Source organism: Triturus cristatus, chromosome 3_1, assembly GCF_964204655.1.
Source record: "Triturus cristatus chromosome 3_1, aTriCri1.1, whole genome shotgun sequence".
Taxonomy (NCBI): domain Eukaryota; kingdom Metazoa; phylum Chordata; class Amphibia; order Caudata; family Salamandridae; genus Triturus; species Triturus cristatus.
In genome coordinates, this window is record NC_140583.1 from 1,024,858,731 (window position 1) to 1,024,885,855 (window position 27,125).

The following is a 27,125-nucleotide window of genomic DNA, read 5'->3' on the forward strand; positions in this document are numbered from 1 at the left end:
TCGCCATTCTTTGGTAGTGCGCTTTCTATCTGCCCAATGGGGTAGCGGTACCTAATGGATGAATTCAGGGCCATGGTGTGTATGCTCTGATGGCGCGCCGTAGGCATGCTTAAGACAAGCCCGTCTGCACCCGTCCGCGTCCTGATAGCATCTAGTGGCAGCCAGTATGCTCGGTGTAAGTCTGTTCTAGGTGTGCGTATTACTTATTCTGCTTGAGAGCTATTTAATGTATGCCCTAGTAACTCCTGCACTCTGCACTTTTACTTACTTGATGCTGAAGGCCCATTTTCGTCTCCTACCTTTCACCTGAATGTAGAGAAATCACCCCTTGGTGAAGCCTCAACTTGACTCTTAGGAAAACGTCTCGGACAATAGCTTTTTCAGCTTTTCTCCTTAATGTGCGCTCTTTGCAGAAGCATGCAACTTTTATCTTTATAAGTAAGGAACAACCCAATGCCCTCTTCATAACTGAGACCTGGCTCTCCAGCTTTGCCCTCTCTGCAATTGACATGCCATCCCTGTGGGGTACAAACTCTACAATTTAATTCAGCCTAGCAGGAGGGGAGGCAGAATTCCCATAGTCTACAAACAAACCTACAGGTGTTAGATTTTTGCGACTGATGATTTAAGAGGAGCAGTCTCTCACTGTCTCTTCAACAGTTGGTAGCCAGTGTCTTAATCTACAGACCCACTCGGCCGGCAGGAGATTTTTTCAATTTCTTGTGTGAAGCTCTGTCCCACGTAGCGCTGAGGTTTTCGCATTCTATAGCACTAGGTGATTTTCATATTCACTTGCACTGTCCTACGAAGAAGGAGGTAGTCACTTTGTTGGACATAATGTCGTCATGCAATCTCACCCAATGTGTCACCAAGCGTACCTACTTGGCAAGAAACATGATTGACTTAGCTTTTACCCAATGTCATGCTGGATATGTTGGATCCCCTCCCCTTACCTTGGACTGAATCTTTTCTGATAAAGTTGAGATGATCTGCTATACTGCGTACTGGAGAACGTACTATGGAAGACCCTTACTCGTTTAGGCCATATATAAGGTTAAGCTGTGTGAGTTTCTTGGCTCTCTAATGGAGACAGTTTCGAAGCTCTCATGAAATGTTGAGGCAGATGCCGCCATTGTGGATAGTTGGCTTCGCATTGTGTTGCATAGGTTAGCTAATTTCACTGTACGCAAACCTTGCAGGAGTCGACAGACCCACTGTACCGTGGTTTGCGGAAACCATCTCAGTTGAAAAAAAGCACTGTAAATGGGCTGAGAGACGCTGGCACAAATTTTATAAAGAGGAGAATAAAGCTATCTATTGGGCGGCCTTAAGGAAATACCTTGCCTTAGTTAAGACTGCCAAGAAATCCTTATTTGAAGACAGAATTCAAGCTTCTGGTAAGAAGTCACGAGAAGTGTTTAACGTGCTAAAAAATAATGTGGCACCGCTGCTTTTTTCAGAAGTCTGCCACCCTCTTTAGAATGGTGTGAATAATGTACAACTTTTTTGATAATAAGATTCTTACAATTCAATCTAATGTTATCACAGGCTTTTTGAATGACTTGGATATTTCCTCACTAATGAAGCAGCAGAGATTGCTAAATGTTCTCTATCCTCCTTCAGCTCTAGTTCCCTGAAGGACACCATAGCAGCGATTCGGGGCTTGAAATCTGTCTAGCCGCTAGAACCCTGACCTATTGATATGTCAATTTCGGAGGCTGCAGTGATCTATCCATTGGTAGAAATAAATTTCTAAATGACTGCCTAACCACTGCTGTAGTACCCTTAGCTTGTAAGCAGTCAAAACGTCTTCCCCTTTTGAAAAAACCTTCAGCTGACCCCAAAACGTTGGACCACCATAGGCATATTTTGTTGCTAAGCTGCTAGAGAAGTTTCTAAACCCACAGCTTTCTCACTATTTGGAGTCTACTGACACCCTGCATTAGTGCAAATGGGAGATAAGGCTCACCTTGAGCACTGAAACAACTCTCTTTAAGGTGTCAGAGCACATGAACTGTACTTTAGATCAAGGCAGTAAGGCTGTGCTTAAATTGCTAGACCTGTCAGAAGCTTTGATACAGTTCCGCACTCTCTCCTCCTTTGTGGTTTGCAGATCATTGGCCAGGAGGGCATTGCATTGGGGTGGAGGGATTCATTTTTGGGGAAAAGTCGTCTAGAGGTCTGGGCCTCTCCTTTTTCATCGGGTACTAAAGCCCTAACTGTAGGAGTCCCACAAAGCTCTACTTTTAGCCCCACGGTAATGTCTATTTAACCCATCTGGTAGAATACTTTGGATCTAAAATAATCTCTTATGCTGATGATACGCAGCTGCTCTTCTCCTTTAATAAAGCCAAATATATTGCTCTGGATCTTATCAAGCCTTGCCTGGCTGCAGTTTTCTCCTGCATGTACCAGAATCAGCTGATCTGTAATGCGTCATTTGAGATGTCATGAGTGATGTCACTGACCATGTCATGAGTTATATACTATGTGAGGTCATAACCAATGCATTGCAGCGGCATAAGTTATAGTTAACTCAGGCAACTATAGCTGCTGAATTTCAATGTTTTATATGAGTAAAAATTGAGTCTGAGTATAACATCCCTTTAACCTTTGTGTTTTTTCAGTGAATTTCTATGTTGTTTTTAAAAATTCTATTTCCTAACTATATCGTCCCTGTAACCTTTGTTTTTTCAGTTTATATATATAACATAACATAAGTATTTGTAAAGTGTTTGTTCACCAAAGGGTATCTTGGTGCTGAATAATGGATGCTTTTTGTTAGCCAACTCAATGGTACCCATTTTACAGACCTCAGAAGGATGATAGGCTGAGTGGACCCACCGGGATCTGACCCTGTGACCATAAGATCGAACACAGGCCCCTACGGTGGACATATTAGTGCACTAAACCACCAGACCTGTATGTATATATATATACTATTGAACGGAATTACCCCACATTTTGCAAAAGGGTAGTGCTTGGATCAGAAAGCGACCTTTTTTTTAAATTGTGTAAATCCGTTCAGTAGTTGCTGAGAAATTAGAAAAAGAAAAGTTTCGATATCTGGGCGGAGCCTAAGTCCCGTGCACGATCTTCATTTTGATTGACTGTCAACACTCCAAACCAGGAAGTGTTGGCAGCCAACTTTTGGCTCGGTAGAAGCGAGGCTCCAGAAAACAGAGAAACAAAGGTATAAAACAAGAGAAGGGGGCAGGGTAGAAACACCCTGACCCCCTAGGCCTGCTCAGAGGGTCCCAGAAGGACCACCAAGGCCAAATAAAGATTTTTTTTTTTAATTTATAGAGCGTTTTCATAGTGGTGAGGGGAGGGGGCGGGTCAGACATAGCAAGTGTGCAAACGCTTGTAAATGGAGGATTAAGTCCCCCTCAATCCTGAGGGTCCCTGGGGGTGAACTAGCCCACCAGTATGCGCCAGGGAGCTGCGTTACAGAGAGATGTTGAGAGGCCTCACCCCTTTTTACACCTCTCTGCAACGCAGCTCTATGGCGCTTACTGGAGGTAGCTGGTGGGCTAGTTGGCCCCCAGGGACCCTCGGGATTCAAGGGGATGTAATTCCCCAATTTACAATGCACCAGGGGGTGCGTTTGCACAGTGGTGCAGGGAGGGGACGCGGCCTGATGTGACAAGTGTGTAAACGCGCCCTGTGATGCGTTTTAAGTTGGGGGATTAAGCCCCCTTGAATCCTGAGGGTCCCTGGGGGCCAACTAGCCCACCAGGTACCTCCAGTATGTGCCAGGGAGCTGCGTTGCAGAGAGGTGTTCAGAGGCCATGCCCCTTTTTACACCTCTCTGCAATGCAGCTCTGTGGCACTTACTGGAGGTACCTGGTGAGCTAGTTGGCCCCCAGGGATCATCAGGACTCAAGGGGAATGAATCCCCCAACTTAAAACGCATCAGGGGGTGCATTTTCACAGTGGTGAAGGGAGGGGGCTGGGCCTGACATAGCAAGTGTCGAAACACACCCCCTGGCACATTGTAAATTGGGGGATTACGTCCCCTTCAATCCTGAGGGTCCCTGGGGGAAAACTAGCCCACCAGGTACTTCCAGTATGCGCCAAGGAGCTGTGTTGCAGAGAGGTGTTGAGAAGCCATGCCCCTTTTTACACCTCTCTGCAACGCAGCTCTGTGGAGCTTATGGAGGTACCTGATGGGATAGTTGGCCCCCAGGGACCCTCAGGACTCAAGGGGATTTAATCCCCCAATTTACAACGCTCCAGGGGTGCATTTTCACAGTGGTGCAGAGAGGGGGCGTGGCCTGATGTGACAAGTGTGCAAACGCACCCTGTGGCGTGCTTTAAGTTGGGGGATTAATTCCCCTTGAATCCTGAGGGTCCTTGGGGGCCAATTAGCCCACCAGGTACGTCCAGTAAGCGCCACAGAGTTGTGTTGCAGAGAGGTGTAAAAAGGGTCGTGGCCTTGGACCACCTCTCTGTAACGCAGCTCGGTGGTGCTTACTGGAGGTACCTGGTAGGCTAGTTGGCCCCCAGGGATCCTCAGGATTCAAGGGGAATCAATTCCCCAAATTTAAACCTACCAGGGGACGCGTTTGCACAGTGGTGAAGGGAGGGGTCAGGACCTGATATGACATGTGTTTACTTATGCAATCACTCCGTCAAAACCCAAATACTTATACATTCACCATGCACTCTCCTTGCAGCACTCTAATCATCCAGTCACTACCCATGAACTCATGCAGTGACTCATGCACTGATACAATACCCTGAGCAGTACCCATGCAGTCCAGCCATCGCCCTGTCACTACCCATGCACTCCTCCAATCACCCAGCAAGCACCATGTACTTATCCAATCACTCCACCAAAACCCAGGCACTTATAAATTCACCATGCACTCACCTTGCAGTACTCTAATCTTCCAGTCAGTACCCATGTACTCATGGAATGACCCAGGCACTAACACATGCACTGCTACAATCCCCTGTGCCCTACCCATGCAGACCTCTAACCACCTACACAGTAGTGATTCACTCCTCCAATTATCCAGGTTGTACCTATGCACTCCAGAAATCCCTCTGTCACTACCGATGCACTCCTCAAATCACCCATCCAGCATCATGTACTTATCCAATAACTCCACCAAATCCCAAGCAGTTACAAAATCACCATGCACTGTCCTTGCAGCACTCTAATCATCCAGTCACTACCCATGTACTCATGCAATGACTCAGGCACTAACTCAAGGCAAATACAGAGGAGGTCATGCTAATTACAGGGGTACCCCAACACAAAGTGTTCCCTAGTGTATGTAGGTGTTTTTACTGTATTCTACGTGTCTTTTAGCATAGCACTGGCTCCGGTCCTGGTTAGTCAGAGTCAGTTACCACCAGTACCCGTCACTAAAAAGTTGGGGGCACAGGAGGACTTTCTGCTCCTCTGTTGGTTCTCTCTGCACATCTCTTGCTTCTTCCTGCAGTTTTCTTCGTCTTTCTGGACTTCTTTTGCCTCTTTCTGCATTTGTCTTGCTTCTTTTCCCGCTTTTCTTCCTCTTTCTTTACATTTCCTAACTTTGTAGGCATAGTTAGAAATCAGCATTTAAAAAACCATTGAAATTCACTGAAAAAAAACCCATAGATTTCAGGCATGTTATAGTTAAAAATTAGCATTTAAAAAAACATTGAAATTCACTGAAAAAAACATAGGTTTCAGGCACGTTCTAGTACAAACCCACAGAAATTCCCATGTTATAGTTGGTTCAGCTAGGAATCAGTGAGTGCGTATGTAGTAACTGGTATTGGTGTGTCGATAATGGTAGTCTGTATTTTACAGTGGGTGTATCAAAGGTTATATTAGAATGTGAGGAGGTGCATCAGATTTTCACGTGGATGATGTCATCAGTGATGTAATTTGAGAAGTCATCAGTGATGTCATCAGTGATGTCACTGACCATGTCATGAATGATGTAATATGTGACATCATCACCAGTGTATTGCGGGGACACGAGTTATAGCTAGCTGAACTAACTAACGGGGGAATTTCTATGGTTTTGTATGAGTTAAATGTCCAACTAACTATAACGTCTCTGAAACCTATGGTTTTTTCAGTGACTATATATATATATATATATATATATATATATATATATATATATATATATATATATATATATATAAGCACCCAGTCCTTCGTAAATACAAAAGAACACCAGGACACCTTAGAGTTGCAGTGAAATTACTGACTGCACCAGCAACGCGTTTCAGCTTTCGCCTTGCTCACGCTGTGGCTAACGCTGAAACAGCATCTTTTTTTATTTTGATTAAAGTGCAATAAACATAATAAAAGGACAAATATTTCGTACTTTTTGCAATTCAGTGGCGGCCATCTTAAGACGGTGTTAATTCAATGAAAATAATGTTTATAATCACGAAAACAATCTTTAAACATGATTTAGAACCTGTAGAGCCCCAGTGGGCTGAAATAGATCGACAGCAAATAAAGCTTAATAGTATTGAAGCTACATTGTCAGGAACATTTACAGGTTCAAAAACAATACCTATTGGACCAACCCTCATGGCAGATACGATTGCTTACATGAATATGTATAATAAAAAAATCCAATTGAAATTACGCCCAAGTGGGCATTTCAGTGGCGGCCATCTTAAGACAGTGTTAATTCAATGAAAATAATGTTTGTAATCATGAAAACAATCTTTAAACATGATGTTAGAACCTGTTAAGCCCCAGTGGGCTGAAATAGATCGACAACAAATAAAGCTTAATAGTATTGAAGCTACATTGTCAGGAACGTTCACAGGTTCAAAAACAATACATATTGGACAAAACTACTGCCGTAAATGTACCACTAGTTCCTGGGATTGAATTCAAGCGAGGAACTAGTGGTACATTTACGGCAGTAGTTTTGTTTTGGACTTCAGGGTCATCCTCTGCAACTGACAGCATTGTAGTGCGCACTGTGTATATGATTTGGTAAATGAAATCTGGATGCAAGCTGCTTTTTTAACAGTTTTATGCAATGCTTCTGTCATTTTATAAAATACTTACTTTTGTACATTTTCAGATGGGGTATTTTTCTGATCAGGCTATTCATGGTGGAGGAAAACACATGGGAACACAACGTTCTAATTAGATGCTGAGTACATTTAGCCCACTTGGGCGCAATTTCAATTGGTTTTTGTTATTATACATATTCATGTAAGCAATTGTATCTGCCATGAGGGTTGGTCCAATATGTATTGTTTTTGAACCTGTGAACGTTCCTGACAATGTAGCTTCAATACTATTAAGCTTTATTTGTTGTCGATCTATTTCAGCCCACTGAGGCTTAACAGGTTCTAACATCATGTTTAAAGACTGTTTTCATGATTACAAACATTATTTTCATTGAATTAACACTGTCTTAAGATGGCCGCCACTGAAATGCCCACTTGGGCGTAATTTCAATTGGTTTTTGTTATTATACATATTCATGTAAGCAATCGTATCTGCCATGAGGATTGGTCCAATAGGTATTGTTTTTGAACCTGTAAATGTTCCTGACAATGTAGCTTCAATACTATTAAGCTTTATTTGCTGTCGATCTATTTCAGCCCACTGGGGCTCTACAGGTTCTAAATCATGTTTAAAGATTGTTTTCGTGATTATAAACATTATTTTCATTGAATTAACACCGTCTTAAGATGGCCGCCACTGAATTGCAAAAAGTACGAAATATTTGTCCTTTTATTATGTTTATTGCACTTTAATCAAAATAAAAAAAGATGCTGTTTCTGCGTTAGCCACAGCGTGAGCGAGGGCAAAAGCTGAAACGCGTTGCTGGTTCAGTCGGTAATTTCACTGCAACTCTAAGGTGTCCTGGTGTTCTTTTGTATTTACGAAGGACTGGGTGCTTATATATCAGGGTGCCGATACCCTGTGCGAGGACCGCCCTATTTTGACAGCCTCTACACAATTATCGGGATTGGTGTTTGCATATATATATATATATATATATATATATATATATATATACATATACATATACATATATCATGAAAAAGAATTGCCGTGCAAGGAGATGCCACACAGGTGATAACAGTGCCTCCATTTAACGTGGGCAACAGACACGTTACATTCAGCCCCACCATCGGCATCACCAAACATGTTTCGGGCATTCAGCCCTTGTTCACTGGCTGCAACACAAAGTCCTGGCAGCTGTGTGGACTTTCATATCCTGCCCCGCCCAAATGGGACTTCTCCATGCCCGATGGCATTCTGGGGTATGTAGTCCTACTAATACCTAAATAGGTGCTGTGCGAGGCTTCGTGCTCAAAAATAAATCCCAAGTGGGTCCCAAGGTGAGGAAACGCAACAGTGTCCGCTGAATGAAGCACCCCACATAACTCGGCAATTATCAGCTCCTCCAGGCGCCCCATTGTCAGGCACCTCAGGTCCACAAAGTACGTGGCAGGGCATCTCCGCGTCGTGGAACGCCGCAGTTCCATATCATGAAAAATAATTGCCATGCAAGGAGATGCCACACAGGTGATAACAGTGCCTCCATTTAATGTGGGCAACAGACACGTTACATTCAGCCCCACCATCGGCATCGCCAAACATGTTTCGGGCATTCAGCCCTTTGTTCACTGGCTGCAACACAATGTCCCGGCAGCTGTGTGGACTTTCATATCCTGCCCCGCCCAAATGGGACTTCTCCATGCCCGATGGCATTCTGGGGTATGTAGTCCTACTAATACCTAAATAGGTGCTGTGCGAGGCTTCATGCTCAAAAATAAATCCCAAGTGGGTCCCAAGGTGAGGAAACGCAACAGTGTCCGCTGAATGAAGCACCCCACATAACTCGGCAATTATCAGCTCCTCCAGGCGCCCCATTGTCAGGCACCTCAGGTCCACAAAGTACGTGGCAGGGCATCTCCGCGGCGTGGCACGCTGCAGTTCCATATCATGAAAAATAATTGCCGTGCAAGGAGATGCCACACAGGTGATAACAGTGCCTCCATTTAATGTGGGCAACAGACACGTTACATTCAGCCCCACCATCGGCATCGCCAAACATGTTTCGGGCATTCAGCCCTTGTTCACTGGCTGCAACACAAAGTCCTGGCAGCTGTGTGGACTTTCATATCCTGCCATGCCCAAATGGGACTTCTCCATGCCCGATGGCATTCTGGGGTATGTAGTCCTACTAATACCTAAATAGGTGCTGTGCGAGGCTTCGTGCTCAAAAATAAATCCCAAGTGGGTCCCAAGGTGAGGAAACGCAACAGTGTCCGCTGAATGAAGCACCCCACATAACTCGGCAATTATCAGCTCGCACAGCACCTATTTAGGTATTAGTAGGACTACATACCCCAGAATGCCATCGGGCATGGAGAAGTCCCATTTGGGCGGTCGCCAGTAGATAGTTATAGTTAGGACCGTGTTTCCATAGGAAATCTGAAAATTCTATTTTGAATAACTTTGCCGCCGGTTGACGAATCCTCGCGAAATTTTCAAAACTAATGGGGCGCCCCGCTGAGCTCCTACCCTGAAAGTCTCGGGGGGATTCGTCAAGCGGAGGCCGAGAAAAAAGGGGGGTCCCAAAACGCGTTTTCCCCATGCATTTTCCCATAGGACCTTTAGTCGAAGGTACAGCCCGAACGGCTGCACAGAATTACTTGAAATTTGGCAGAGAGGTAGTCCTCAGGTCAGGGATGTGCCTTTTGCATATATGGAGTCAATCTGTTCAGTAGTTCCTGAGAAAATTGCAGTTAAAAGCACATACATATCTATAGCCGCGCACCTTAACGTGCGCGAGCGTAGCTCTGATTGGTTGTTACATGTCAGTGAACGTTCGAATCGGTCTAAATCAGGAAGTGTCGCCGCCATTTTGTTTGTTTTCAGTGCAAGAGTGGAAAAGGAAGGTGGCGAACGTGAAAAGGGGGCAGGGTAGAGAGTTTCTGACCCCCTAGCCTTTGTCAGGGGATCCCTGAAGGACCCCGAAGGCAAAAGAAAACATTTAATTTATTTATTTTTTAAATCGCGGGGGTGCGCGCACCGTGCACGCATGTTGAAAAACCATAAAAAAATATATATATTTTAATACGTAGTTTATTGTAAAATAAATATATTAAAAAAAAAATAATACATACATACCTTAGCATTTAAAAAACCGTACAAATTCACTGAAAAAACCATAGGTTTCACACACGTTATAGTTCGGAATTAGCATTTAAAAAATCTTGCAAATTCACTTACAAAACCATAGGTTTCACACATGTTATAGTTAGGTGGATATTTCACTCATAGAAAACCAATGAAATTCCCCCGTTATAGTTACTTCAGATAACCATAACTCGCGCTACCGCGAGTTATAGTTAGCAGAACTAACTATAACGGAGGAATTTCTATGGTTTTGTATGAGTGAAATGGGCAGCTAACTATAACACCCCTGAAACCTATGGTTTTTTCTGTGAATTTCTAAGGTTTTTTAAATGCTAATTTCTAACTATAACGTCTCTGAAACCTATGTTTTTTTTCAGTGAATTTCAAAGGTTTTTTAAATGCTAACTTTTAAGTGTGATAGTAGCTATATCTATTTTTTTGTACTGATTTTCTACAGTTTTTTAACTGTTTATTTATAAATATTTTATTCATTAAATACCATTATATATTTTTCTGAAAATTGCAAAAAAACATTTTTCAATTAAAACTGAAATATTGATTAATTTTCTTGTTTTCATTATCATTTTCTTTTAAAAAACAATTCCAATTTTTTTCGCAGTCGCGCACTCAAAGTGTACACATCACGGTGGGTGCGCGCATTCTAGCCGCCATTTTAGAAAAGTCATGAAGGATCCACGTATGGTGTGCGACGGCTGCGTGTTTTTCAGTTACATCATATACATTTAATATCACGTGATATGCGTGATTGGTATGCGACCAGTCTGCGACTCCTGCTCCCACGCATTCGTGACACATGCGCATTACAGTATGAGATGTTTGCGCGCTTGCGGGTCCCGCGTGACATCATATAAGTGCTGGGGCGCGCTGGGTGCGCGACTCCCGCAAAAAAAATGTATGTTCCAAAATGATATGTATGTGTCTTTCATATACATATTAAGGCAAGAGATTATGTAAGATATTCATCAAAATAATATATTTGTACTTAATAAGAAACTTATATTATTTTTAAATATATTTTCGCGAAGTCAGGTGCGTGCGTCGTGAGTGCAGAAAACCAGGTCAGCAGAGCTGATGTAGAGCCAGAGGACCAGGTCAGCAGAGCTGCTCTAGAGCCTAAGAACTAGGTCAGCAGAGCTGCTCTAGAGTCAGAGAAACCAGGTCAGCAGAGCTGCTGTAGAGCCAGAGAAACCAGGTCAGCAGAGCTGCTTTAGAGGGAGAGAACCAGGTCAGCAGAGCTGCTTTAGAGCCAGAGAACCAGGCCAGCAGAGCTGCTTTAGAGCCAGAGAAACAGGCCAGCAGAGCTTCTATAGAGCCAGAGAACCATGTCAGCAGAATTGCTTCAGAGCCATAGAACTGGGTCAACGGAGCTGCTTTAGAGCCAGAGATCCAGGTCTGCAGAGCTGTTGTAGAGCCAGAGAACTAGATCAGCGGAGCTGCTCTGTAGCATAAGAACTAGGTCAGCAGAGCTGCTCTAGAGCCAGAGAACCAGGTCAGCAGACCTGCTGTAGAGCCAGAGAAACCAGGTCAGCAGAGCTGCTTTAGAGAGAGAGAACCAGGTCAGCCGAGCTGCTTTAGAGCCAGAGAACCAGGTCAGCAGAGCTGCTCTAGCTGACACTGACTGACTGACTGACACTGACTGACTGACTGACTGACACTGACTGACTGACACTGACTGACACTGACTGACACTGATTGACACTGACTGACACTGACTGACTGACACTGACTGACTGACACTGACTGACTGACACTGACCGACACTGATTGACTGACACTGACTGACACTGATTGACTGACACTGACAGACTGACTGACACTGACTGACTGACATTGACTGACACGGACTGACACTGACTGACTACTCTCTACTACTCTACTACTGACTCTCTACCACTCTCTACTATGCTCTCTCTACTACTCACTCTCTACTACTCTCTACTACTCACTCTCTACTACTCTCTACTACTCACTCTCAACTACTCACTCTCTACTACTCTACTACTCACTCTCTACTACTCACTCGCTACTACTCTCAACTACTCACTCTCTACTAACTCTCTACTACTCACGCTCTACTACTCTCTACTACTCACTCTCTACTACTCTCTCTCTACTACTCACTCCCTACTACTCACTCTACTACTTTCTACTACTCTCTACCACTCACTCTCTACTACTCTACTACTCACTCTCTACTACTCTCTACTACTCACTCGCTACTACTCTCTACTACTCACTCTCTACTACACTCTCTACTACTCTCTCTCTACTACTCTCTACTACTACTCTACTATTCACTCTCTACTACTCACTCTCTACTACTCTCTACTACTCACTCTACTACTCTCTGCTGCTCTCTAGCACTCACTCTCTACTACTCTACTACTCTCTCTCTACTACTCACTCTCTACTACTCTCTCTCTACTACTCTCTACTACTCACTCTTTACTACTCACTCTACTACTCTCTACTACTCACTCTCTACCACTCTCTCTCTACTACTCACTCTCTACTACTCACTCTCTACTACTCGCTCTCTACTACTCGCTCTCTACTACTCACTCTCCACTACTCACTCTCTACTACTCGCTCTCTACTACTCTCTACTACTTACTCTCTACTACTCACTCTCTACTACTCTCTACTACTCTCTCTGCTACTCACTCTCTACTACTCTACTACTCTCTACTACTCACTCTACTACTCACTCTCTACTATTCTCTACTACTCACTCTACTACTCTCTCCTACTCTCTACTACTCACTCTCTACTACTCTACTACGCACTCTCTACTACTCTCTCTCTAGTACTCACTCTCTACTACTCACTCTACTACTCTCTACTACTCACTCTGTACTACTCTCTACTACTCACTCTGTACTGCTCACTCTCTACTACTCACTTTCTACTACTCTCTACTGCTCACTCTCCACTACTGATTCTCTACTACTCGCTCTCAACTACTCTCTACTACTCACTCTCTACTACTCTACTACTCTCTCTCCTTCTCACTCTCTACTACTCTCTCTACTACTCACTCTCTACTACTCACTCTCTACTACTCACTCTCTACTACACACTCTCTACTACTTGCTCACTGCTACTCACTCTTTACTACTCTCTAGTACTCACTCTAATACTAACTCTACTACTCTCTACTACTCACTCTACTACTCTCTACTACTCACTCTACTACTCCACTACTCTCTACTACTCACTCTCTACTACTCACGCTCTACTACTCTACTACTCTCTCTCTACTACTCACTCTCTACTACTCACTCTCTACTACACACTCTCTACTACTTGCTCTCTGCTACTCACTCTCTACTACTCTCTAGTACTCACTCTAATACTAACTCTACTACTCTCTACTACTCACTCTACTACTCTCTACTACTCACTCTACTACTCCACTACTCTCTACTACTCACTCTCTACTACTCACGCTCTACTACTCTACTACTCTCTCTCTACTACTCACTCTCTACTACTCACTCTCTACTACTCTCTACTACTCACTCTCTACTACTTTCTACTACTCACTCTCTACTACTCTCTCTACCACTCTCTACTACTCACTCTCTACTACTCACTACTACTCACTCTCTACTTATCTCTCTCTACTACTCTCTGCTACTCACTCTGCTACTCACTCTCTACTACTCACTCTCTACTACTCACTCTCTACTACTCTCTACTACTCACTCTCTACTACTCTCTACTACTTTCTACTACTCACTCTACTACTCACTCTCTACTACTCTCTACTACTCACTCTCTAATACTCACTCTCTACTACTCACTCTCTACTACTCTCTACTACTCACTCTCTACTACTCTCTACTACTTTCTGCTACTCAATCTACTACTCACTCTCTACTACTCTCTACTACTCACTCTCTAATACTCACTCTCTACTACTCACTCTCTACTACTCACCCTACTACTCTCTACTACTCACTCTCTGATACTTTCTCTACTACTCTCTACTACTCACTCTCTACTCTCTACTACTCTCTCTCTCTACTCTCTACTCTCTATTACTCATCCTCTACTCTCTACCTCTCTACCTTTCTCTACCTCTCTCTCTACTACTCTCTACCTCTCTACCTCTACCTCTCTACCTCTACACCTCTACCTATACACCTCTACCTCTCTACCTCTCTGTACATGCACACATATGCACATATATATATATGCATATATATGCATATGCATTTATATATGTATGTGTATATATATATATATATATATATATATATACATATATAAACATATAAATATAATCTGCATATCTATATAAATATAAATTCATGCAAACATATACATATACATATATGCATACATATGCATGGTATGTACATGAAAGTTTGAAAAGCTCTAATACAAGCAAAGCTAAAAAGCCACCTAATTACAAACAGAATTGCTTTAACTTAAACGAGGGCAAGACCTATTGCATTTCCAATGCTTGTTTACTTTGATTCCATCAAGAAGGCATTCAGATGTGTCACACATTTTCCATAAATTCTGAATGGTAGCACTCTAGTTGCTCATCAGATCACTGTAGTAAAGCTACTGCTCACCAGGGAAGTCTGCTGCTGGTATTGAAAGTGCATGTTTCAGTCTGCATGTCAGAATTTTTTAATGAAATAGAAGAGGATTTGAGAAGTCACTCAAAATGTGCCCTGATTTTTCTTTTTTCCTCACTAATCATAATTTCTATGGCAAAATGAACCTCCTCATTGTGTTCCTTTTAAATTAAACTACTCACTCTCTACTACTCACTTGCTACTACTTTCTACTACTCACTCTCTACTACTCACTTTCTACTACTCTCTACTACTCTCTACTACTCACTCTCTACTACTCACTCTCTACTACTCTCTACTACTCTCTACCACTCACTCTCTACTACTCTACTACTCACTCTCTACTACTCTCTACTACTCTCTCTCTACTATACCCTCTCTACTACTCACTCTACTACTCTCTATTACTCACTCTCTACTACTCACTCTCTAATACTCTACTACTCTCTACTACTCTCTACTACTCACTCTCTACTACTCACTCTCTACTACTCACTCTACTACTCTCTCTACTACTCACACTACTACTCTCTCTACTACTCACTCTCTACTACTCTCTACCACTCACTCTACTACTCTCTACCACTCACTCTCTACTACTCTCTCTCTCTACTACTCACTCTCTACTACTCACTCTACTACTCTCTCTGCTACTCACTCTCTACTACTCTCTACTACTCACTCTCTACTACTCACTCTCTACTACTCTACTACTCTCTACTACTCTCTCTACTACTGCACTCTCTACTACTCTCTACTACTCTCTCTCTACTGTACACTCTCTACTACTTGCTCTCTACTACTCACTCTACTACTCACTCTCTGCTACTCCCTACTACTCACTCTACTACTCACTCTCTACTACTCTTGTCGTAAATTGGCTGCGATTGGATTAGCATTAGTGGAATCCATCTCGTATTTAGAGGCTATCTTGTCCATTTTGTGGAATCCATTTTGTATTTCTGGCAGCCATTTTGTTTTCCCTTTGCTCTGTTTAAAGGACTGGCTATACTTAGACTCTGCTACTCTGCACATGCGCAGAAGAGTCTAACTGTCCATGCATCTGTTTTTAGTCTGTAGCTGTCAGGTTGTTTCTACCAGAGTCAGCAACTGCTAGCTCCTCCTTTACTGTTGACTGTGCGTTTCTGTATGACCATCTATGTATGTAATTCTCCTATGTGTACTTGTACCGCCTTTTTCAGCCCCTGTGTGGGTATAAAAGGACCATGCTTCTTCTGTTCAGTGTGCTACATTCATTCAGCACCACAGGGTGCTGTATGAATGTGGTTCCACCTCGTGAGGTTTTATTGAACTTTGTATTTTCTTTTCCAGTTTTTGTGCCAACTTCTTCCTATTGGTCTGAGGACTCTATGCAGAGAAGGGCGAACCCCTTGCACTGGTAGGCCTAGCTGAGGTCACCATCAACAAATTGGCGCCCAACTACTGGGGCTCATCGGTGACTCGGATGCCCAAAGGATTGGTCGCGACGAAGGATTGGAATCTCGCTGTGGACGCGATCGCTGCCCAATGAGACCCGAGTCTTGGCAACCACGGCATTGTTCCTTTCCTTCTGATCTGACCATCCAGGTTGTGCCGGTCCTCGACTGAGATCTCTTCTGTTGATTCGCCGTGCAGTGACCATTTGGCCGATTTTAGAACTTGGCAGTTGGAACCTGGACACCAAGTGATTGGTAAGTGTCCTTCTGTGGCGCTTGCTGTTGGTTTTGATGCCTGGGATTGGTAAGGTAGTTAAGTAACACTTACTGTGGCTTTTGGATTGCGCATTTTGTGTTGGCCAACTTGGTTTGTTATGATATATATATATATATATATATATATATATAGGTTGCAACCTATATAGGCAGGTAATGAGGAGAATTTTCTCTATCTGAATTGATCTGAACGGCACATCGTACTAAAGGTACCTTAAGTGCTACTTTGATTATAATACTGCATATTCTGCACTATTTTTGGCATGCCTGTTTTTAGCACACTTCATAGGAGGTGTAGCTCTGGTAGTGGTACCAATTTGAATTTGAAACTAGATGAAGCACAACCGAGCCCCCGGAGGGGACGCCTAATAGGGATATGTATATTAAGTATGGTCTATCTTCTATAATATACAGCGCATTATGGAATAAAAACACTCGTAAGGATCCTGAGTTGCGTTGGCCTATGTATGGGTCATTTGATTTACGAAAGATTGAGTATGTGACACAATGTATGTTTAGGCAAAAGACGAGGCAAGAGATGTTTGATTGTGTACGAATGTGGGAGAAAGAAGTGCGTGAACGAATGAAGCGTGAGCAAGCCTTGATTGAAAAAAGAACAGCGAAAGAACATTTATGTGAAAGCATTAGAACTGAAGAGCAAAGCAGTTACTTGTATATAATTAGCCGGCTCCCCTAGAGGGGATACTTAACTAGGTTTAGGTATAAAAAAGTATTTATTCTTTGGTGATTAGTACCCCGAGGAACTAAAAATGTAGATAGAAAGAATCCTGGTCTGTGCACTTAGTAACATTCATAAGTGGTGATATGCAGAGCGTTTTTTTCTTGGTGTTCTGCCAGCCAAATCTAGTGAATATGACTTACAACTAGTATTTACAAATGGTTTGTTTTAAGTACAGTCTGTGGGCTGTCTTTTGTTTCTGTCTTAAGTGTTGATCTGTGGGTTAAATGTGTGTTTAAATGTCTGTGGTTTGTCATTAGTGGTACTTGTAAGTAGCGATTGCGCTCTTGGTGCAAGAATGGCTAGCCTTAAGTGTCCTGTATTAAGTGTTCTGAGTATATGACACCGTTTTGAAAATGTCTGGAATGAGCTCAATGGTTTTTTTTGTCATCATTCTGTTATGCCAAATATCATTAAAATGAAATACATTTTAAAAGAATCCAGCAATGAATTATATAATATATGCTAAATAGCTGCACACTATCATTAAATTGACACTATACATGTCTGCAAATTGCCACAATGTTAAAGATAAAATTAGAATCCACATTTAATAGGAATAAAAAAGCTTCAAAAAAAGAAATTGTGTGTTTTGCAATAGATAAATTAAGATACAAAATGTCACAGCATTTATCCTTCTGTATTAGGTATTAAAAGGCATTTACATTATCTGAGTGAATTGACCCAAAATACACATTACAGAACGACAGATTTGCCCTGGCTGGCAAGGCTGACTTGAAAGGCGTGTGAATTCGACGCCTTTACGTGTCAAGCAGCTGTGTCAGCACATGGGTATTTCGGACTCCGGCCACAGAGAACAGCTGAAGTCAAACACGGTGTAAAATGTGGCATTTCAGACTGCTGTTTTAAAAGTTAGAAATATAGTTTCATTATTTTTGATAAACAGGGGACAGATTGACAGTAGGGATTTATTTTCGTAATGCCTTTTTAAATAAGGATAAGAGTGGTTTTTGATGTTAAATAATAATGATTGTCTTTTAAAAGTGGCGCAGACTTTCAAGTTAAGTTTCTGTTCTTAGGGCTGTGAATGACTGCGTTTAAATATGATAGGCAAGGGATGCAGCTCGCTTTTCATATGTGGACTCATCAAAATGATTAGATTTATTAAAAAAAAATATATATTTTGATTATATAAAAAATGTTATTTAAAATAGGTGCATTAAATTCGTTTTTTAATATTTATAATGCCTAATAATGATACTGTGACCTCCTAGCATCCAAATTGAATTTAAGCCATGCTATACAGCAATAGGGGGTCACTTAGATGTGAAATATCACTTTACCCAGGCGTACAAAACTCATTTTTATAAGGGTATACATTATACATTTCTGATGCCACATCTCTGGGATATGTAGGGGACATTCTGGGGATGGATATTATGCAAAAACATTGTAGGATATTCATTTTTAAGTGCCCTAAACATCAAAGTCGAAATTGAGTAAAATTCACTATTTAAATGAGGTTTCTCCAGTCAGAGCAGCTTTTAAACTGCCTTAGGCTACAGTAAATGCACATATGTAAGCATAGAATGAATAGCTGACATCTATACTGCTAGACAAGCACTCGGCACACTGCTTACAAATATCAATATGTACAAAAACTGGCAGAAGTTATTAAGCTTACCTCTGAATTGCTGGTACACAGGACTGGAGTGGGTTTTGCTGTTGCTTTTTCCGTTTCCAGGGTCATTTTGAAATGGGACACCCCCATGAAAACCTTGCATGCACGATGGGACAGCTGCATAGGTTAAAGGCCGAAGTTCTACATTTAGAAGCCTGCAGGGCAGCGCAACGTTTGCTTTGACATTTCGACATTTGAAAGACGAAATGGCAGGGCAGGGACAGAAAGAGGTTTTGCTTACTTTTTTGGCAAAAGCAAGTTTTTGTTCACTCACATGCATAGAATAGAATAGAATGCATAATAATAATGGTATATGTCCGCTTTTATTAGAACAATGGCTCTGCCATATATGTAGCACTAATGCTTTTAGGGCTGAATTAAGGAAGCAATGGGATTTAGTTTGAATTCATGTGCCCTCTTGTTACACTTGTAAATTTGCTAAAGGAATATGTTCTTTAGCTAGCTGAATGTGCTATTTAGCTCTTCAGAGTTTGTTTATGCCCAGTTGCTACAAATTGGGGTTGATAGTGTTGACAGAATGAAACCTGTTACAGGTTTCTTACTGTCAAAATGGGGGGAGGAGGCTAGCTCCTCTACAAATTAAGGGTAGGCAAATTTATGTTTTCTCTCTCTTTTTCCTAATTTCTTTTGAGCCTGTCTAAACTGTCTGTGAAATAGCCATGAGACATTTAATTGGCTATTCAGTAATACTGTTTTAAACATTATTAGCATTAATAAAATGAATAAATAAATTTGCTATGTTACTGCCCATCCTGTCTGATGAAATTATGAAAGGATGAGTAGTCAAGATTGTGGTTTCCTTATTTGATCTTTAAGGGGAACTAGCTGTGGGTAGTTTTTGTTCTAAAATTCTCAGGTGATAACACCACTATTGTTTGTTATTCTCGTGCTACATACAGTTTTGCAAGGGCATTGCTAGTTTTTATCAGCTAGTCTGTGTAAATAAACTGACAGTCCTTACTAGAGCTGATGTTGCATAGTTTGGATTGTGAAAAGTAGAATGCAGGGAAGATGCCTATGTGATCCTTAGCAAACATTTTTGAGGAAAATATTGTTCTATAGGAGTCTGTGTGTCACAAGATGTTCTGTTGGAGAAAATGTACCCATTATGTTGAAGTTTTTTAGTTCTTTATGTAATAGGAATCCCTGTTAAAGTAGCAGTTTTAGATTTTCATGTTGCTCCTATAACATGAGAGCACGGTCCTAAGCATACAATGTAGGTGCTTTTATTAAGAGAAATCATTTTAGAAGTGTCTGCAGTCCTGTACAAGTAATGCAAAGTTTATGAGTAAAAGTGTAGAACATTTCCTTTTTTCTTGAGGGTCTTTAGATGATTAAGATAGGAATATACAGATGTAAGGATTTGGAGTATGTCTGTATTATTTTTCTCTTTTCCTCAGAATTTAGTAAATGAACACAGACTTCCTTGGCTGCTTGGGATTGGGTGACGTATTACTCTTGTCAGTTCACCAAAGAGTTCCTTTTATACTTGCCAATAGGTTCAGGCTGTTGTTTCTTTTACTCTCACATAGATGAAAGTGGTTTTTGGGTGCCTTGCTAATATATGGGGCGTCCCTAGACTAGGAAGTATTCTGAGACTATCCTCTCTGTTGATAGATTATTTCTGTGCCTTGTCTAAAGACCTTTTGTTCTGTCCACCAATAGATATTTGCTGCCTTACAACCATTGCCAGAGGGGCGCGGACATCAGATCCAGCTTGGAGAGTCAGCACCAGTCCATCTTGAAGTCAAAGTGAAGGTAACCAGCACAGGCATTGCTGGCAACCAGGACCTCAGTGTAGGTAGAAGGCCGGAAGCACTGGGATGTGAAGTGTGTACCCCTGCCACTGTCTTGGGCGAAAGACGGGGTCACAAATCAGAAAGGAGAAATCGTGGATCAAGTTGTTGATGCCCAGCCGAGAGTTACAGACCGACCAGGAAGGCGAGAAAGTTTTTGCTTGAGGTAACCCCCTTTGAAACAAGGGTTGCTTCAGAGATCCTAGCATCAGGCCTCTGAAACCTGGTCCCAAAGTGGCTGTAAAGTTTTCACCTTTGTTGGTCAAGAGATACCTGAGCACACTGAATGCAATCTATGGCCCCAGCGAAAGAGCAATGGGCCAGCAGAGCAATACAGGAGTTAGGGAAGGACTTGAGTTCAGGGTACAGGTGCTGTGTCTCTGGTGCCTGTTAGATTGAAATGAAGAAAACTGGTGCACTGCCTGAGACACTGGACAGGATCGCTGAGAGCATTTGCCCTGGTGGGTGATTGCCCTATCCTGAAAGAAGAAACTTTTCCCTTGAAACTAGGCCATGATTCCTGAGTTGCGACTTGTGGGAACAGCAAGAGCCTGCCTGTGAGGCTCAAACGGACACAAGGAGAAGACTCCCCTCTGGTTGGTTGTACAGCGGCTTTAATTTCCCAAGGACTTCTTTTTCTTTTTTGTTGAAAATGTATCCCATTGATCGTCCCATTTTTGAGGAGGAGCAACCCTTTGCAGCTCTTCGTCCTAATTCTCATGGGCCTGTGTAGTCCTCCTGGTCCCCTGGATCCAGGATCATTTTTGTAATAATATGTCTGACTGCTTTAATGTTTGTATTGGGAATAATGTTTATTCTATGAGAGAAAAGTTCATCTGAGCAGTTGAAAAATATTACATTTCCTTCATAATGATGGATACTCTAGCCCTCATAAAGGAAACACTTAAAGTCTAGTGAAAATGTTTTTATTAGATATGTACTGTTGGCTATTTTGATATTGAAATTGATGGTCACTGAAATGCATAGGAGCCTTGAAAATGTTTTTACTGGATGATTCTAGGATTTGCTTAGGACTAGAAAGCTAATAGTTCTATTTCTAATAATAGTAATTACTCTCTCCTGCTATCTGTATGACCCAATGCTTTGTTCCCTTTGTACTCCTGCTTATACCTTATACATACCAGCTTAAGAATATTTAGAATGAGAAATGCCCACCTAGCAATGAATTAGGATATTGATAAATTTATGAAAAAGAGAAAAAAAAAATTACAAATTAATGTGCATATTTTTTTGTTTTCCTACTGGATTATGGGAGATGTCTTCAGCTAATGCTAAAAGGGTCGTCTGTCGTAAATTGGCTGCGATTGGATTAGCATTAGTGGAATCCATCTCGTATTTAGAGGCTATCTTGTCCATTTTGTGGAATCCATTTTGTATTTCTGGCAGCCATTTTGTTTTCCCTTTGCTCTGTTTAAAGGACTGGCTATACTTAGACTCTGCTACTCTGCACATGCGCAGAATAGTCTAACTGTCCATGCATCTGTTTTTAGTCTGTAGCTGTCAGGTTGTTTCTACCAGAGTCAGCAACTGCTAGCTCCTCCTTTACTGTTGACTGTGCATTTCTGTATGACCATCTATGTATGTAATTCTCCAATGTGTACTTGTACCGCCTTTTTCAGCCCCTGTGTGGGTATAAAAGGACCATGCTTCTTCTGTTCAGTGTGCTACATTCATTCAGCACCACAGGATGCTGTATGAATGTGGTTCCACCTCGTGAGGTTTTATTAAACTTTGTATTTTCTATTCCAGTTTCTGTGCCAACTTCTTCCTATTGGTCTGAGGACTCTATGCAGAGAAGGGTGAACCCCTTGCACTGGTAGGCCTAGCTGAGGTCACCAACAACACTCTCTACTACTCACCCTCTACTACTCCACTACTCTCTACTAATCACTCTCTACTACTCACTCTGTACTACTCTCTACTACTCACTCTCTACTACTCTCTACTACTCACTCTCTACTACTCACTCTCTACTACTCACTCTCTACTACTCACTCTCTACTACTCTCTACTACTCTCTCTACTACTCTCTACTACTCACTCTACTACTCATTCTATACTACTCATTCTCTACTACTCTCTCTCTGCTACTCAGTCTCCACTACTCAGTCTCTACTACTCTCTACTACTCACGCTGTAATACTCACTCTCTACTACTCTCTACTACTCACTCTCTACTACTCTCTACTACTCTCTACTACTCACTCTCTACTACTTTCTACTTCTCACTCTCTACTACTCTCTACTACTCACTCTACTACTCTCTCCTACTCACTCTCTGCTACTCTCTACTACTCTCTCTCTACTCTCTACTCTCTATTACTCATCCTCTACTCTCTACCTCTCTACCTTTCTCTACCTCTCTCTCTACTACTCTCTACCTCTCTACCTCTACCTCTCTACCTCTATGTCTCTACCTCTACACCTCTACCTCTCTACACCTCTCTCTACACGCACACATATGCACATATATGCATATGCATTTATATATATGTATGTGTATACATATACATACATATATAAACATATATATAATCTGCATATCTATATAAATACAAATATAAATGCATGCATACATATACATATATGCATGTTATGTACATGAAATTTTGAAAAACACTAATAAAAGCAAAGCTAAAAAGCCACCTAATTACAAACAGAATTGCTTTAACTTAAACAAGGGCGAGACCTATTGCATTTTCAATGCTTGTTTACTTTGGTTCCATCAAGAAGGCATTCAGATGTGACACATTTGCCATAAATTCTGAATGGTAGCACTCTAGTTCCTCATTAGATTACTGTAGTAAAGCTACTGCTCACCAGGGAAGTCTGCTGCTGGTATTCAAAGTGCATGTTTCAGTCTGCATGTCAGAACTTTTTAATGAAATAGAAGAGGATTTGAGAAGTCAAAATGTGCCCTAATTTTTCTTTCTGCAGCACTAATCATAATTTTTATGGCAAAATGAACCCCCTCATTTTGTTCCTTTGCAAATTAAATGTTTTAAGTGTTACCACTTTATTCCAATCAAGATGGTTTCAGGTGTGCCATACTTTTGTCATAAGTAAGACTGTTAGCGCTCTAGTTGTTCTTTAAAACACTCTGGGATTTCTGTCATTGGGCTATACTTGGGCTACATCTCGGTGATATTTGTGCTACATTTGGGCTCTTTTGTCTCAGGTGGCCATCTTGTGAGACTTGTTATGAAGTTTCCTAATTTCCTCATTTCCTACAGTCTCCTCATTAGGCATACTGTCAGTTTTTTACTTTGATTCAATGAAGAAGGCATTCAGATGTGTCACACATTTGCCATAAATTCAGAATGTTAGCACTCTAGTTGCTCATTAGATCACTGTAGTAAAGCTACTGCTCACCAGTGCAGTCTGCTGCTGTTATTGAAAGTGCATGTTTCAGTCTGCATGTCAGAATTCTTTAATGAAATAGAAGAGGATTTGAGAAGTCACTCAAAATGTGCCCTAATTTTTCTTTCTGCAGCACTAATCATATATTCTATGGCAAAATGAACCCTCTCATTTTGTTCCTTTTTGAATTAAATGTTTTAAGAGTTACCACTTTATTCCAATCAAGATGGCTTCAGGTGTGCCATACGTTTATCATAAGTAGGAGTGGTAGCGCTCTAGTTGTTCTTTGGAACACTCTGTTAAGCTGCAGTAGAACACAAAGGAATCAGCTGACAGTCTCTGCCCTTGTTGGATGTACATGTTTTACTGAGAATGTCAGACTTCATTCTCACATGACTGAGAAAGATAATGTGAATTTACAGAAAATATGCTCTCAGTTTAGCTTATAGATCACCTTCCAAACCTCTGTGGGAAAAGCATGTGAAAATAGTTTTCTCTCAAACATGATTCATGATATCCCAGCAGAACGCTTTTTCACATGGTAAAATCACCTTAGAACATACCACAATTCCTAAAATGAGTATGGTACCATCATCAAATGATTTATAATGTAACTAAAGTCTTAAAACCTTCTATTAACTGCAATGCTTTTTAATGAGGTGCTATCATGTATATTGGTCCCAAGATGGCTGCCAACACTTCTTGGATGAAGTGCTGACAGCCAATCAGATCTCACAATGAGATGTGTGGTTAGGCTCCGCCCAGATATATATGTGATTTTACTTTTGATCTTCTCAGGAACTACTGAACGGATTTACACCATATATGCAAAAGGCACATGCCTGACCTGAGGACTACCTCTTTGCCAAATTTCAAGTAATTCTGTTTAGCCGTTCGGGCTGTACCTTCGACTAAAGGTCCTATGGGAAAATGCATGGGTAAAACGCATTTTGGGACCCCCCTTTTTTCTCAGCCCCCGCTTGACGAATCACCCCAAGACTTTCAGGATGGGAGCTGAGCAGAGCGCCCCATTAGTTTTGAAAATTTCGCGAAGATAAGTCAACCGGCGCCAAAGTTATTCAAAATAGAATTTTCAGATTTCCTATGGGAACTCGGTCCTAACTATAACTATCTACTGGCGACTGCCAGTAGATGATATATATATATATATATATATATATCACACACCTTCCTGTACCTCCGAACGGCGAACAAGAAATGCAACGTCCCACACGAGAGCTTGTCAATCACAGGTGATTTATTTTCTTATACCATCGCCTACTGTTCCTCACAATATATATATATATATATATATATATATATATATATATATATATATATATATATATATATATATATATATATATATATATATATATGCTCTAAGGTGCCCACAGACAAGGTTGCACTCAACCAGCAGCATTGTAGTTTCAGACGGGTAAAAGACATCACCACATGCCTGTCTGCATCTCTCATGTCTAGGTTTGCAACCCCCCCCAAGAACAATGAGGGTCACGGGGTCCGGAATTCGCCGAGCCTCTCAAGTGAAGCAGCAGCCGACACCTGCATCTCGGGGCCCATCCAGGGCTGTGAACTGGCAGAATAAGACGAACCCATACAGGGAAGTGACACGGACTATCAGTCCCACAAAGCAGTGTGTTTAAACTCATAGGAGTTTGCCCATCTGAGGGCGGTTAATTGTTCAAATAGTGGGAGTGTCAAAGCGCCAAAGAAACTCAAGTCGAGCCTCTGAAGACAAGCAAAGTCTCTGAAACGCGTCAGGCTTTTAATCGAGACATCAGAGCTGCAGACCGGCATGCGGTGATGTCTTTTACCCATCTGAAACTACAGTGCTGCTGGATGAGTGCAACCTTGCCTGTGGGCACCTTGGAGCTTTCATTTACACGTGGCATCCCAGCCGCGAAGGTTTGCAACCCCTCAAGAACAATGGGGTCACGGGAGCCAGAAACCGTCGAGCCACTCAAGTGAAGCAGCAGCCGAGCGATTTATGGACACCTGCTTCCTGGGGCCCATCCAGGGCTGTGAAATGGCAGAATGAGACGCACCCATACAGGGAAGTGACACGGACTATCAGTCCCACAAAGCAGTGCGTTTAAACTCATAGGAGTTTTCCCATCTGAGGGTGGGTAATTGTTCAAATAGTGGGAGTGTCAAAGCGCCAAAGAAACTCAAGTCGAGCCTCTGAAGACGAGCGAAGGCTCAGAAACGCGTCAGGCTTTTAGTCGAGACACGAGAGCTGCAGATCGGCATGCGGTGATGTCTTTTACCCGTCTGAAACTACAGTGCTGCTGGATGAGTGCAACCTTGCCTGTGGGCACCTTAGAGCTTTTATTTACAAGCGGAAGCCTAGCTGCGAAGGTTTGCAACCCCCTGAGAACAATGGGGGTCACGGGAGCCGGAATTCGCCGAGCCTCTCAAGTGAAGCAGGAGCCGAGGGATTTATCGACACCTGCATCTCGGGGCCCATCCAGGGCTGTGAAATAGAAGAATGAGACACATCCATACAGGGAAGTGACACAGACTATCAGTCCCACAAAGCAGTGCGTTTAAACTCATAGGAGTTTGCCCTACTGAGGGCGGGTAATTGTTCAAATAGTGAGAGTGTCAAAGCGCCAAACAAACTCAAGTCAAGCCTCTGAAGATGAGCGAAGGCTCAGAAACGCGTCAGGCTTTTAATCGAGACATGAGAGCAAGGAATTCTGGGTAGGTTTCAAGTTTAGGTGGAGAGCAGCTCTTTTATATGTAGCGTCTTCCAGCATCACTAACACTCTGAAACTGCTCACTTTAAATGTGTGTTTCTCCAGCAGTGTTTAAAAATTATTTTTTTGTGATTCTACACAAAAAATGAACATTTCACACGCAGTAGACACACAAATATACATGTCACCATCTCATTTCCTCCCCTCTACCCTGCATTGCTGTAATCGCCATTCTTGGACTGTGGATATAATCCATATCAAGTCCTCTTTGGATGGTGATGGCCTTATGGCAGAGTCCCTCCACCTGGTGTGCCCTCGGAGCCACCCGTCAGCCTGTGATAGGCCCGCCGTTGCCCCAGACCC